General features: G+C 36.7%; 1 long non-coding RNA gene across 2 annotated transcripts; it reads right to left on the bottom strand.

Annotated features, from left to right (window-relative positions):
* Positions 1-4,494: 4,494 nt before the first annotated feature.
* On the bottom strand, positions 4,495-8,775 carry LOC137240294 (uncharacterized). Of its 2 annotated transcripts, none has more exons than XR_010949681.1 (6): positions 8,423-8,775; positions 8,201-8,373; positions 7,898-8,128; positions 5,419-5,599; positions 5,025-5,348; positions 4,495-4,954 (listed from the first exon to the last, which is right to left on the bottom strand). It is a non-coding gene; the product is annotated as an uncharacterized lncRNA (long non-coding RNA). The 2 variants fall into 2 exon arrangements; XR_010949682.1 differs by having other exon boundaries at positions 8,201-8,369.
* Positions 8,776-12,271: the final 3,496 nt, after the last annotated feature.

The following is a 12,271-nucleotide window of genomic DNA, read 5'->3' as shown; positions in this document are numbered from 1 at the left end:
GCCAGACGATGATTCCTGTACTAAACAAAATATGTATTTGTATACCAGATACTCAATTTTGTAAATGTTGATTTTGGTATCACAATAAAACCATTTAATTATGATAAAAAAGAGAAAATCGCACAACATTTAAACACGTCATCAAATATTTCATGTGGTAATCAAATGCAATTCTAATTAGAGGTAAATGTAGGGGTATATAACATTAAAGTTGTTATAAAAAATTAACAAAGTTTAGAATAGAGATGTAGTATCCAGTGCATGTACCCATTGTAGCTTTACGTCTAGGCATAAAGCTGATGCAGTTATGGCTTCATAAACATCTTCTTGAAGGGCAAATAAGTTTTTAAAGCGCTCTCTGATAGCCTCCATCAAGGGTGACACAATTTTCCAAAAATATGTTAGTTTGTCTGTTTTAATTAAGTTGTTGTACTTTGTACAAATGGTGGTAAGTGTTGGCAACAGGTAACCATATAGCATTTCTTTATCATCCTGGAAAAAATCTACCGATTCAGCTAATGGTTTTAGCAAATTAATATACTCCTCCATATAAACAAAATCATTTTCATAAAATTTTTCGATTTCAAAAATTTCGCAAAGCGTATTAAGTTTGTCCTTATGGGACCCCAAAGAACATATGGAGTCGTACAAGGAGTTCCACCTAGTAACAACAGGATACTTTAGCTGAGCTCCAAGAATTATTTTGATCTTTCGGAGCTTTTAGGCCTATTTACTCTAGCCCATAAGCTCGAGCACTTCGAAATTAACTAGAAATATAATATTATAGGTTATATTATTTAAATGAGGGTGTAAGGATCTAGCTAATGGAATATTCAATACTTACAAAAGTGTGCTTCTCATACGCTGCAGGATACTTTTTCAAAATTTTAATAAAATATTTTACAAGTTTTAAATACATAGAGTTCAAGAGTTCATTCTTTTTTTCCCACTACTGTATGAAGAATGGGTTGACTTTTAAGCCACATTCCTTAACAAGGAATGAAAGAATGAAGAAACAGCATTCTTAAATCAATGATTTAAAATTTCAAATGATTGCATACTTTTACAGCTCTGCCCTTAAGTTACTGTTTACTACAATAGTTCGTTCGAAGTTGGAGTATGCCTGTTTTATTTGGAGGCCATATAATGAATGTCATATTGCTAAGCTTGAATGCGTGCAAAAAACGTTTGTTCGGTTCGCGCTGCGCTCACTGAACTTTTCTGAACCGGTTCCATCATATAAAGCCAGGTGTTGGAATGCAGAAGAACTGTCCTATCGCTCACGTTTGTCTATGATATTAATGGTGCAGTTGATGCAAATTGTCTCCGATTCCATATCCCTATAAGGCCTCTTCGTATAGTACCCATTTTCTATACGGATTGTGTCCGAACCCTCTATGCTTCAAACGCACCTTTGCTTAGAGCTATGACGGACTTTAATATTATCTCAGATTCTTCAGCTATTGATTTTTCTTTTCCTAAGTTTATTTTTAAAGCAATACTTACTGATATCTTCTCAAACTGATTAATGTTCTGGTCAATCTCTTTATAGTCTGTAATTTTTATCTTTATTGTGTCTATACTCAATTAATGTACTCTACTATTAAGTAATTACATAATTTTATTTAAAAATTGTTATCTAGTCTGTAAGGGCTTTAAATGCCATAGACTGAAGTAAATAAATAAATAATTAGAGAAAACTACAGCGGCGATCCGCTTTCACTTGCATCCTTTATAGACAAAATCATTTTAATAGAAGATTTAATGGAACCAAATTTGACAAATACATTCATTTCATTTATAAAATCCAAGCTTCAAGGAAAAGCGCGTGAGGCAATTCCAAGTGAAGTAACATAAATTCAACAATTAAAAGATGCGTTAAATTGTAGATTAAACCTGACAACTCGAAAGTTGTTGCAGGAAAAACTACATCATTAAAAGTTTTCAATAATAACCACTCGGAATTTGCCAACATTGTGAATGATGACTAAGTGTGATATCTTCTGCATAAGCGTCAAAATTCCAAAGTGTTGGATCACCTGATTTGTAAATGACTATTGCTGTCTCATTCTGTATCTCTTTCTATCACCGCTGAAGATGGGCGCCGCCATATTGAACAGCCTGCCAAAACGCTGTAAAGTAGCCATATTGAACAGCCTGTCAGGCAGTTGACAGATAAGATAACACACTTACCCTACAAGAAACGCTAACAGTTTTACTAATACACTCACACTTGTAATTGACAATACTGATCCTGCGATGACGTAAACATTGATACTCAAATTTATGTATGTTCCTTTGTTCGCTCACGCATGTCCGCATGTTCCCGACGACAGCCTATAATCATGAAAAAGGAATCAAACTGGGGAAACTTCGGACACCTGGTACAGAATAAAAGAACATACAGCAGGTACCATTATGCATGTGAGACAGATACATAATTCTCAACGGAATTTTATGTATGCGAGAACAGTTTATCCGATTTAATCATGTTGTCACTACTGACTGTCATACGACAATCAAATGATTATCACGGTTGTTTTGTTATTTTTTAAATTCTACCATTTTCAACCGACCAAAACCATATAAAAAATAAGTTTAAAAAATGAAAAAGAGAGCATTTCAAAGCTCCATGCTAAAAGAAAAAATATCGAAAATAATATTAAAAAATACCAAAAGGTGTCGGAATGTATGGAGCGCACTCAAAAAATTAATACGCGAAAAATAATAGTGGTTAGTGGTGATTCATTTTTAAATGTGTTTCCGCATGAGGAAAGCGCTGTTCTGTTGTGTTGTTATTTTCTGAATTTAAATTGAACATTCTGAACTCGAATTCTTATAAAATTATTTATTTTAAACAAATAACAAACACGTATGCTTTTATCACGTACAAAATTAAAAACGTAATGAAATAAAGTAAGTAAAAAGCAAAAAGCATTGTTTCATTTTTGGCGGAATTTAGCAATGGTCATTTATGATAGTATAACAGTCAAACCTGATATCTACAGTAAACTATCATTTATGACACTTTTTGATAATTAGAGTGTCAGCACTGATCCAGGAAAAGGAATGAGAGTGAGCAGTACGGCTATATACTTAAGCAGTAGGCCATGTTGGTGTATAAGAAGGAGACAAAAACTCACACGTACACAGTTGTTTACATCACATTTGCGCAAGTCACCTTAAGTTTGTGATAGAAAGTTTGTATGAGGCGCTGATCGTTAGGTTGACATTGCTGACAATCAGATGATAGTCATATGATAGTCAGTATTCTTGTAGGGTAGTCATCATTCACAATGTTTGCCAAACGCGTAGAAGAACTATCCGATGCTTTAGAGCGATCTTTACCCTACAAGACAGGTACCCGTTCCCTATTCGATTACTTAATCGTCACCAATAACTTGTTCACCAATTATCGTCTTAATGACTTTTACATTGCTGTCGTGAAAAAGGTAACGCATGCGCTCTCTCAAAATAGTGTACGTGTGACTCACTCTCTCGCTCTTACCTATTGTGTTTTCGACATTCCTTCTCGCTCGATGTTATTTACATTTTTAAGTTACTTCATCAGTTATGTTTTGGTTATCGCTAACCAAAACATATGCAACAACAACAACACGGGTAACTGACCTATCGGTTACCCGTATCGGTTACCTTCTGTCAATTCGCTTTTTATATGAATGAAACGCGTCCTTTTTGTTTAAATAATATTTAATTCATAAATAATGCATGTTTAAAATAATTTTTACATTTAAAATCATGTCCTATTATTCTAGTAATATTTACATATTTGCATTTTTATATTCATAAACTATATAAATACACTATTCATGCGGTGGTGGTGTTGCTCATTATCAGTTTACAGAGTCATATTAGTTTGGTAGGTATAGTAAGATCAGACGTAGCGGAATATACGCAGCATATCAGGAGCATCACCACAATCCAAATAAGCACTGTAATTCATTTCGTCATTATAAATAACTTGTAGATGCCACATAGGTGTAACCATACTCTGAGGATATTTCCGTTCAGATCTTGTAGTGTACAACGAGCAAACTTTTCATAAACATGCACACGTAAACTTGTATTTGTTCTAAATTCTTCACCACATTCGAAAAAAGATGTTCTTTTATCCATTGTTTTCTCATGTTCCTGTGTTTGCGTAGGTACCATTGTGATGCAAGTTCTTGATTACAATATGGACAAACAGTTAATTCTAGACTTTTCGTTGTTACATCAATTGTTTCAGCGTGTTGTGCATGTATACTAAAATTCATACTTGAATGTGCTTTAGTCCCAATGGCATAATTTACATTTTAAATACTGACTATTGGGCATATGAGAAATCTCATGGTCCAATAATTTGTTGAAGCTTGGTGTAGCTGTATGAAAATCCCACAATTTTTAAATTGTAAATGTTCTAGCTTCTCTAGACGATGCATAAAGTAGAATGGCGTTGGCTATCTTCACCTGGTATATATTGATAATCGGGCGAATAAACAAATGGACCACTTATAATTGCACACCTCAAGTGCATTCGCATACATATGTTGCATATGTGAAACATATAACGATGTACCAGTGGCTTTTTATGCAGCTGACGCTGGATGAAGCATTGGATTTTGTGTTGCAAAGTTGGCGACATATGTTGCTGTTGATGGATGCGCATATTGCGAATATGTTGGTGGTTCACTTGTCATTAATTGATTAGAAGTTTCAACTTGTTGCGATTCTTGTTGTTGCTGCTGGCTGCTGATGTGGTGTTAACGTCTGTTGTACAAAATTTATTGTTGGTGTTGTTATGGTGCTGGAAAGCCTTCCGATATTGAAAGTCGTTGATTAGTGTAATCTCCACGTAGTGAACTACTCCCACGGCTGCGTCCCCGGTAACTATTACATTTGAAGGCCCTTAAGTTACAGGCATAGTTGACATCGCTTACATAACCGGTTGACTCTAAAGTAAAAACCAAAACAAAATATTAGAATCAGTGTTAATGAATAACATGTTTAAAGTAAGCTCTTACAACAACGTGATTGGCGGCTACATCCTGGAGTGCAGGATAGTGGTTCACTAGTCATTAATTGATTAGAAGTTTCAACTTGTTGCGATTCTTGTTGTTGCTGCTGGCTGATGATGTGGTGTTAACGTTTGTTGTACAATTTATTCGGGTGATTGCACATATTGTTGGTGTGTTATGGTGCTGGAAAACCTTCCGATATTGAAAGTCCTTGATTAGTGTAATCCCCACGTAGTGAACCACTCCTGTGACCGCGTCCGCGGTAACTATTACATCTGAAGGCGCTTAAGTTACAGGCATAGCTGACATCGCTTATATAACAGGTTGACTCTAAAGTAAAAACCAAAACAAAATATTAGAATCAGTGTTTATGAATAACATATTTAAAATAAGCTCTTACAACAACGTGATCGGTGGCTACATCCCCGTGAAAGTAGTGTGGTGTTCCTCCTTGTATAAACGTAGATACTGGATGTGCTCAACCGTGTAGTTTTCTTCTAATTTGAGCAAATCTATGTTCTTACAGCCACAGCTGGAATATTTGGGATATTTCTATCCTCACATCGTCAAAATCAAATTACCTAGAATGAAAAAGAAACTCATAGCAGTAAGAATAGATTAAAAGTTTTTAATATAAGCAGAAAAGTGTTCCATAAATAGGGCTCCACACATAGCACTTTCCAAAGGCACAAGAGAAATTTCAGATAACTAGAATCAGGACCTGGTAAAGTAACTTCAAAGGCGATTTAGTCGCCACTACTTCGTATGCGCATTTCTCTGCGCTCCCTTTCGGCATGCATCATCAATTTCGTCATTACTATAAAGGCCATCTTGCTCACAGCAATCCAACAATCTATGTGTCCGCAAATTCGTGGAACTAAATTCCTAATGGAAGGTTCCTCTCCAAAAACTCTGTTTACAGACAGTCCTTCGCCGTGAAAACGAGGACAGTGAAATATTACATGTTCTGCGCTTTCCAATTCGGACGGACAGCTTGGACAGAAAGGATCCTCCTCTATCCCACGCTTATTTAGATATTCCTTGAAGCCACCGTGCCCGCTCAATATCTGTGTGAGATGGTAATTTAGTTTGCCGTGTTTTCGCTCGTACCATTCCGCTATATTCCGGACTAGCATGAAGGTCTAGTGCTCTTTTCTCGAATCTTCCCACCGTTCTCGCCACCTAACTATTGTTCGTGACCTTGCGCTTTTCTTAGCATCTTCAGATGGTCGGCTGAATCCAATGGCATACAGATCGGCCATTTCACCTGAAAGTAGATCTACTGGGATTTTCCTGGATAAAACATGGATCGCGTCGTCGGAACAGCACATGCTATTCGTATAGCAGTAATGCGGTAGGCTGCTAGTATATCTTTTTGGTGGACCATTTTAGATCTGTGCCATACTGGTGCTGCATATAATATTATAGAGCTGGTTACGTTGGATAATAGCTGACGGGTAGCTTCGCTTGGGCCGCCGATGTTGGGCATTATTCGCGTTAGGGTTCCACTAACTCTAGAAACTTTGTCCCACACCGCCCTGAAGTGCTCCCTAAAAGTTAGTTTTGAGTCAATGATTACTCCTAGATATTTCAAGGAGGGCTTTGAATTTATTTGATAATCTCCTATGGTTAGGACCAACTCATCCACAGTCCGCTTTGAGCTCATCAGAACCACTTCTGTCTTATTGCTAGCCATCTCCAGCCCCGTGTTCGTCAACCACTCCTTTATTCCTCCCACGGCGTCATTACATAATGCTTGGAGCAGATCAAGTTTCTTGGCCACTGCTACTACGACAATATCATCTGCATAGCCGACAATTTCCGTGCCTCCGGGAAGGTCGATTTCTAGCACCCCGCCATACATCGCATTCCAAAGAGTTGGACCTAGAACAGATCCCTGAGGGGCATTTACTAGCAGAAGGGAGGGAAAAGAGAGAACACTGGCGCAATATGCCAGGCCTGAGTCAATCTAAGTTACTGTTAGGGGGTTACAGCACAACTCGATATAGGGCATTAATAGGCCTCTCAAAAAGATTACCTAAGAACCCCAACGTCTATTCTTACAAGACACTGTAGACTGAACAGTCACATGCAAAAGCTGGGTATAGTATCGAACAACACATACAGATGTGATAGATCAGCAGACGGTGGACCATATCCTTCTAGATTACGGCGCAATTTCAAGACGTAGGGCTAAGTTTATGGGCTCACCATGGCCAGAGCATTCCCACATTTAATCCCTCAAGCAAAGAACACTGCTGGGGTTCATCAAGGAAGTCGGCCAGGATGAGGTGCTGTGAAGGAGATGTGCAAGTCACTGTGCAATCCTCAATAAATGATCTATCTATCTACGTTCCGGTAACAAGCACCATTGTGGTACTAGCCCCACCATCTCGGGAACTATTGATATGACTACATTAAACCTTCTAGGGATTGAATATTAATAATGCCGGCAATGCGAAAGTCTGCTAAAATGTACCATTCTCAATGGAATGCTCGATATATAATTTTCCACGTTTTAAAACAGTGATGAAAAGAGCAAAATTTACAATAATTTTAACTGGATGTGGGTAGTAAGGTGTTGATGTCCTCTCTTAACGCAATGTAATGACAACTGCGATGCAGGGAAAATGACAAAAATCTTGCAAATCTACTGATTATAATTAATTTTTCCTCCCCTTCTATGCAGTTCTATGCATACATACATATGTATTTTTCTCTCCAAACGCTAATTAAAAAAATTAATTGGTTTTCACATCAACTTCGAACTCTGTCGTATTTGCATTCTTCAGTTGATTATCAACAAAAGCATGACAAATTATCACTAAAAAATTCATACATTTTGCTTATATATTTAATATGGTAGCCAATTCACTTACCCTTTCTGGTGCGATGATTCCTGGACAATCGGGCCTGACTAGACGCGATTTTTTTTGCCTTAAGAGAGCGTGCTTAACGCGAACCCTATCATGTTATGGCACACCTTTGGTGATGCAAAAAATCAAAGAAATTTCTGCTTCTAATGCTACTACGATAGCAGAAGCAGCTCCCGGTGCCGCAACATAAATAACAGTTGCATGCCGATCAGTTGCCTTTTTTGCTCCGGCTACCTATTCAGTTTTAATTCACATTACATTATCTACTATTGCAATTTTTAATCACTACAAATCAATATAAATTACCGAAGCAAATACTGGAAAACCAAGATGCGTAGTTCCACCCTTTTTTAGGGAAACACATCCAACCAGTTTGGTACCGTATTCCAAAGCATGTTGTTGTAAAGTACCTTGTTTTTGTAGATTTCCTCTGATTTTGGCATATTCTGAGCTGAATCGCAACCCGGCGGAGATGCTATCTACTAGAATAATATAACATTTTTTTTATTATTTTTTAAATGCACATACGTATGAATGAAAATCAGAAAGTAAATAATGTTGTTGTTGTAGCGATAAGGACACTCCCCGTTATCGACTTTGTTGGTCCTTTGCCGGATGCAGATCGGGTACGTTCCGGGAACCATTAAGGTACTAGCCCGACCATATCGGGAGCGATTTAGTTGACATAAAACCTTGTAGGCCATCCCGTCGATTCTATACAACTTAATATGGTAAAGATTTAAAAGACGGTGCACCACCCAATTTTTATCAAAAATTATCAAACGTGGAATCAAAAGGCGCGCCTCGAGCTCCGTTTTTATTATTATTTTATATTTTTAAATTAGGTGGTGTACCGTCTTGTAAAACGCTACCCTTAATATTATTTTGAGCGCAGGCCGCCAACGCAAAAAGATGGTCTCTGCAGCAATATCTTTAATTTCCGTCACATGTCACAACTCAAATTAACTTAATGTTATTTTGGGCGAAGGTCGCCAACGCAAAAAGGTGTTCTCTGCAACAACATTTTTAATTTCCGTCACATGTCACAACTAAAACCACAAGATATTTTTCGTTGTAAACAATTTATATTTTTTTGCGTTTCAATGTTTTCCGGAATAATTAATGAACTGTCATTTCGATGACAGCATGAAACGTCGATGTGTTAGTGGAGAGCGAAAAAAGCTTTGAATGTGTTGGTGAACTGGTTACCTCCGTCTTGTAGGGTAGTTATAGAAGGAATGACTCAGGGAAAAGCGCATGAGATGGCAATCGAACAAAAGGGATTCGGCAACTAACAACGAGATTGACTGAATTTTTGTACGTGTGCGTGTCGGGCGGTTGGCAGTTGTCCCGCGATTATCAAATAAAAAGCCTTCAATCAAAATTTGCATTGAGAAACCATAGCGTTCGCAAGTGAATATGTCGTCATCGGATGATGATTTTTTTTTACTTGCAACTACGGCAGTTTTATTAAATAAAAATAAAAGGAAAAATAATGATAAAAAGAAATTGTGGATGAAAAGCTTGTATGCAAAACGTAATAGGTTTACACATGTACACCTTTTAAAAGAATTAAAAATGTCATGAAAAGATGAATATACAAATTTTAATATGAATTGCTGTTTTTCCGCGCACTTGTTAATTTTCAATGTCAACACAAGCTAAATACAACCCTGCTGTTTTGTCAATCACACCCCGCGACGATCAAATAAGCAAGCGTCAAATGAAAAAATAAAAAATTTTTGATTTTCATCAACGTGTAGCCGACAACAAATACGTGTGTCACGAAGACACCCGACTGTCCTAACACACACAACATTCAGTCAATCTCGTTGTTAGTTGCCGGAGCCCCAAACTGTCAATGTTTGGCGGCTTAACATTCGCTCATACCTTCAACTACGTTTACTGACTCTAAGGACCATAGTGTACAAGTGTGTTGACTTATCTGTCAAGCATTCTGACAGGCACTCGCTGGACTCGGAATGACAGCAAATTCAAAATGGACACCATTACCGAATGCGCCGAATGATTGAAAAATTGAAAAAGTCGAGACGATTGGTAGACAAAAATGTTGTCGTTGAGACCAAAAATGCGACTCTAGACCTGAGATTTCCATCAGGTGAGCGAGGCTGTTTGTAGTTTTGACGTTTATCGCTTAGTGAACACACTTGTATAGGTACACTATGCTAAGGACGTAGTTGGTAAAATGATCGTGAACAGAATTATCAACTTAGTGAAAGGCAAGTGTTAGCGTTTCGATCGCGTTATAGCAGACAGATAAGTAGTTTTCGATGTAACTTTAGAGGAAATCATTATAATAGGAATAACTTTTCACGATACAACAATAATTTCAGTAGAGGCAACAATAACAAATATAGATATCTGGGGTCTGGTTTAAGATAAAAAGTGGATTTACTAAAATAAATTACAAAAAAAGTGCATACTGTATGTTGTGAAATCCTGAATTCTTTTGTGAAAATGTGATTCCTTAAAATATGGAAAAATTAAAGAAAAACATAAACCCATTTTATGGGGAAAAGTATTCTATTTGGAAATTTCGCACTAGAGATTTGTTAGCAGAAAATGATGTTCTTTTCGTAATTGAAGACAAAAACCGGAAAAATAAAGTGAACACTGGGCAAAAGCCCAGGGTATCGCAAAAAGCATAATAATTCAACTATTAAGTGATTCGTTTTTAAGTTATGCTAGTACGGAATGTACTGCAAGAGAAATTTTTACGAATGATGACAAAATATATGAGCGGAAAAGTGGGCAAAAGTCTAGTTGAGGGATCGACTGCTAATTCACGACGCAAAAATTCGATAGTGATACCCAGAGACGCGTTTCGGCCCTAGGATCTCGAATCCGGTGGCGGAAATCCTGTACCTCTGATATTTCTCGAGAAATGCCCTATGTTTAAACCACACTTAAACAATCACTGCGAGCTGTTCACTAACTTTACCACTTTTATTCCTTTTGTTAATATATTTTATCTTTTTTTAATCTAAATATAGCATGAAAATTCTTTTATTTTTAATATTTTATTTATTTCTACAGACACTAATTTTATATTCCACCAAAATATTTTTGATGAAAAACTGACAGCATCATTGTGAATGATGACAAAGTGTGATCTCTTCTGCATAAACGTCAAAATTCCAAAGTGATTGGATCACCTGATTCGTATTTGACTATCGCTGTCTCATTCTGTATCTCTTTCTATCACCCGCTGAAGATAGGCGCCGCCATATTGAACAGCCTGTCAAAACGCTGAAAAGTAGCCATATTGAACAGCCTGTCAGGCAGTTGACAGATAAGAGATCACACTTTGTCATCATTCACAATGGACAGAATTGCCCATGGATTCTACTTTTCGTTCCATTTATTACACCCCGCTTACACTATGCGCTTTCAAAACAAGTTCCTCAAATATATCACGTAATCTTACCTCATGTCTACACTCACTATCGTCATTCTGGTTTTTGTTGGTTTTACGTAAAACTGTTAAAAGATCACGAAAAATATTGAAAAGGCAATGCAAGATCGAATGAAATGCTGAAGACCTCTATTATTAACATTCTGAAGAATATGTAGAGGTAATTGTATACTACAGCATGACATTCTTATTTTACCAAAGAAGTCCATATTGGTACTGAAACACGCGTTTGAATGGTAAAACTACGAATCCGAGAACAAAAACAAAACTGTACGAATTAATAATGATCCAATTGTTTTCTCTTTTTGAAAGGTTTATAAAATTTGTTTTTGCTTTTGTTTTATCATGTTGTAATAAGCGCTAATATTTTAATTTGATTTTAAAGAAAAATACAAAAGCTTTAATACGAGCATATTTTATGGGTGTGATATTTACCCTTTTATGTGATATGCTGTTGTGAGAAAAGTTTCTTGAGAAAAATGCTGAGTGTACGAATTAATAAGGGTTTGGGATAGTATATTAAAATAAAACAATGTACAATGGATATACAAATATTAATATAAAAAAATTTAGAATATCCTATATTACTAACTACATAAAATGTAGTAAATAATTTGGGTTCAGTTTTCTGGCGCCAATTGAGAGAACCAAGGGACATCAATCTTCCCTAACCGCTTTCTTCCAGTTCAGTGGGGGTTGTTTATTTCCCTGTTGCTAAATGTGGGTGCCGGTAGGGATAATTACGGGGCGTTATGTAATCATCTATTGCCATTAATGGAGCTATAGCCGCAACCCTTCTTCTCCTTTCTCCATCGCACAAAAATGAAATTATTACAGCATCAAAAACTATGTCGTTCATTTTGCAATGTGACGCTCGATTGCCGCTTAATGTGATTACCAAAATATGTCGTACCAAAGATTGATCGAAGAGTAAAGATGAT

Source organism: Eurosta solidaginis, chromosome 2, assembly GCF_040869045.1.
Source record: "Eurosta solidaginis isolate ZX-2024a chromosome 2, ASM4086904v1, whole genome shotgun sequence".
NCBI classification, from domain to species: Eukaryota; Metazoa; Arthropoda; class Insecta; order Diptera; family Tephritidae; genus Eurosta; species Eurosta solidaginis.
The sequence above is the reverse complement of the archived record's forward strand: the minus strand, read 5'-3'. Positions and strand labels throughout refer to the sequence as shown.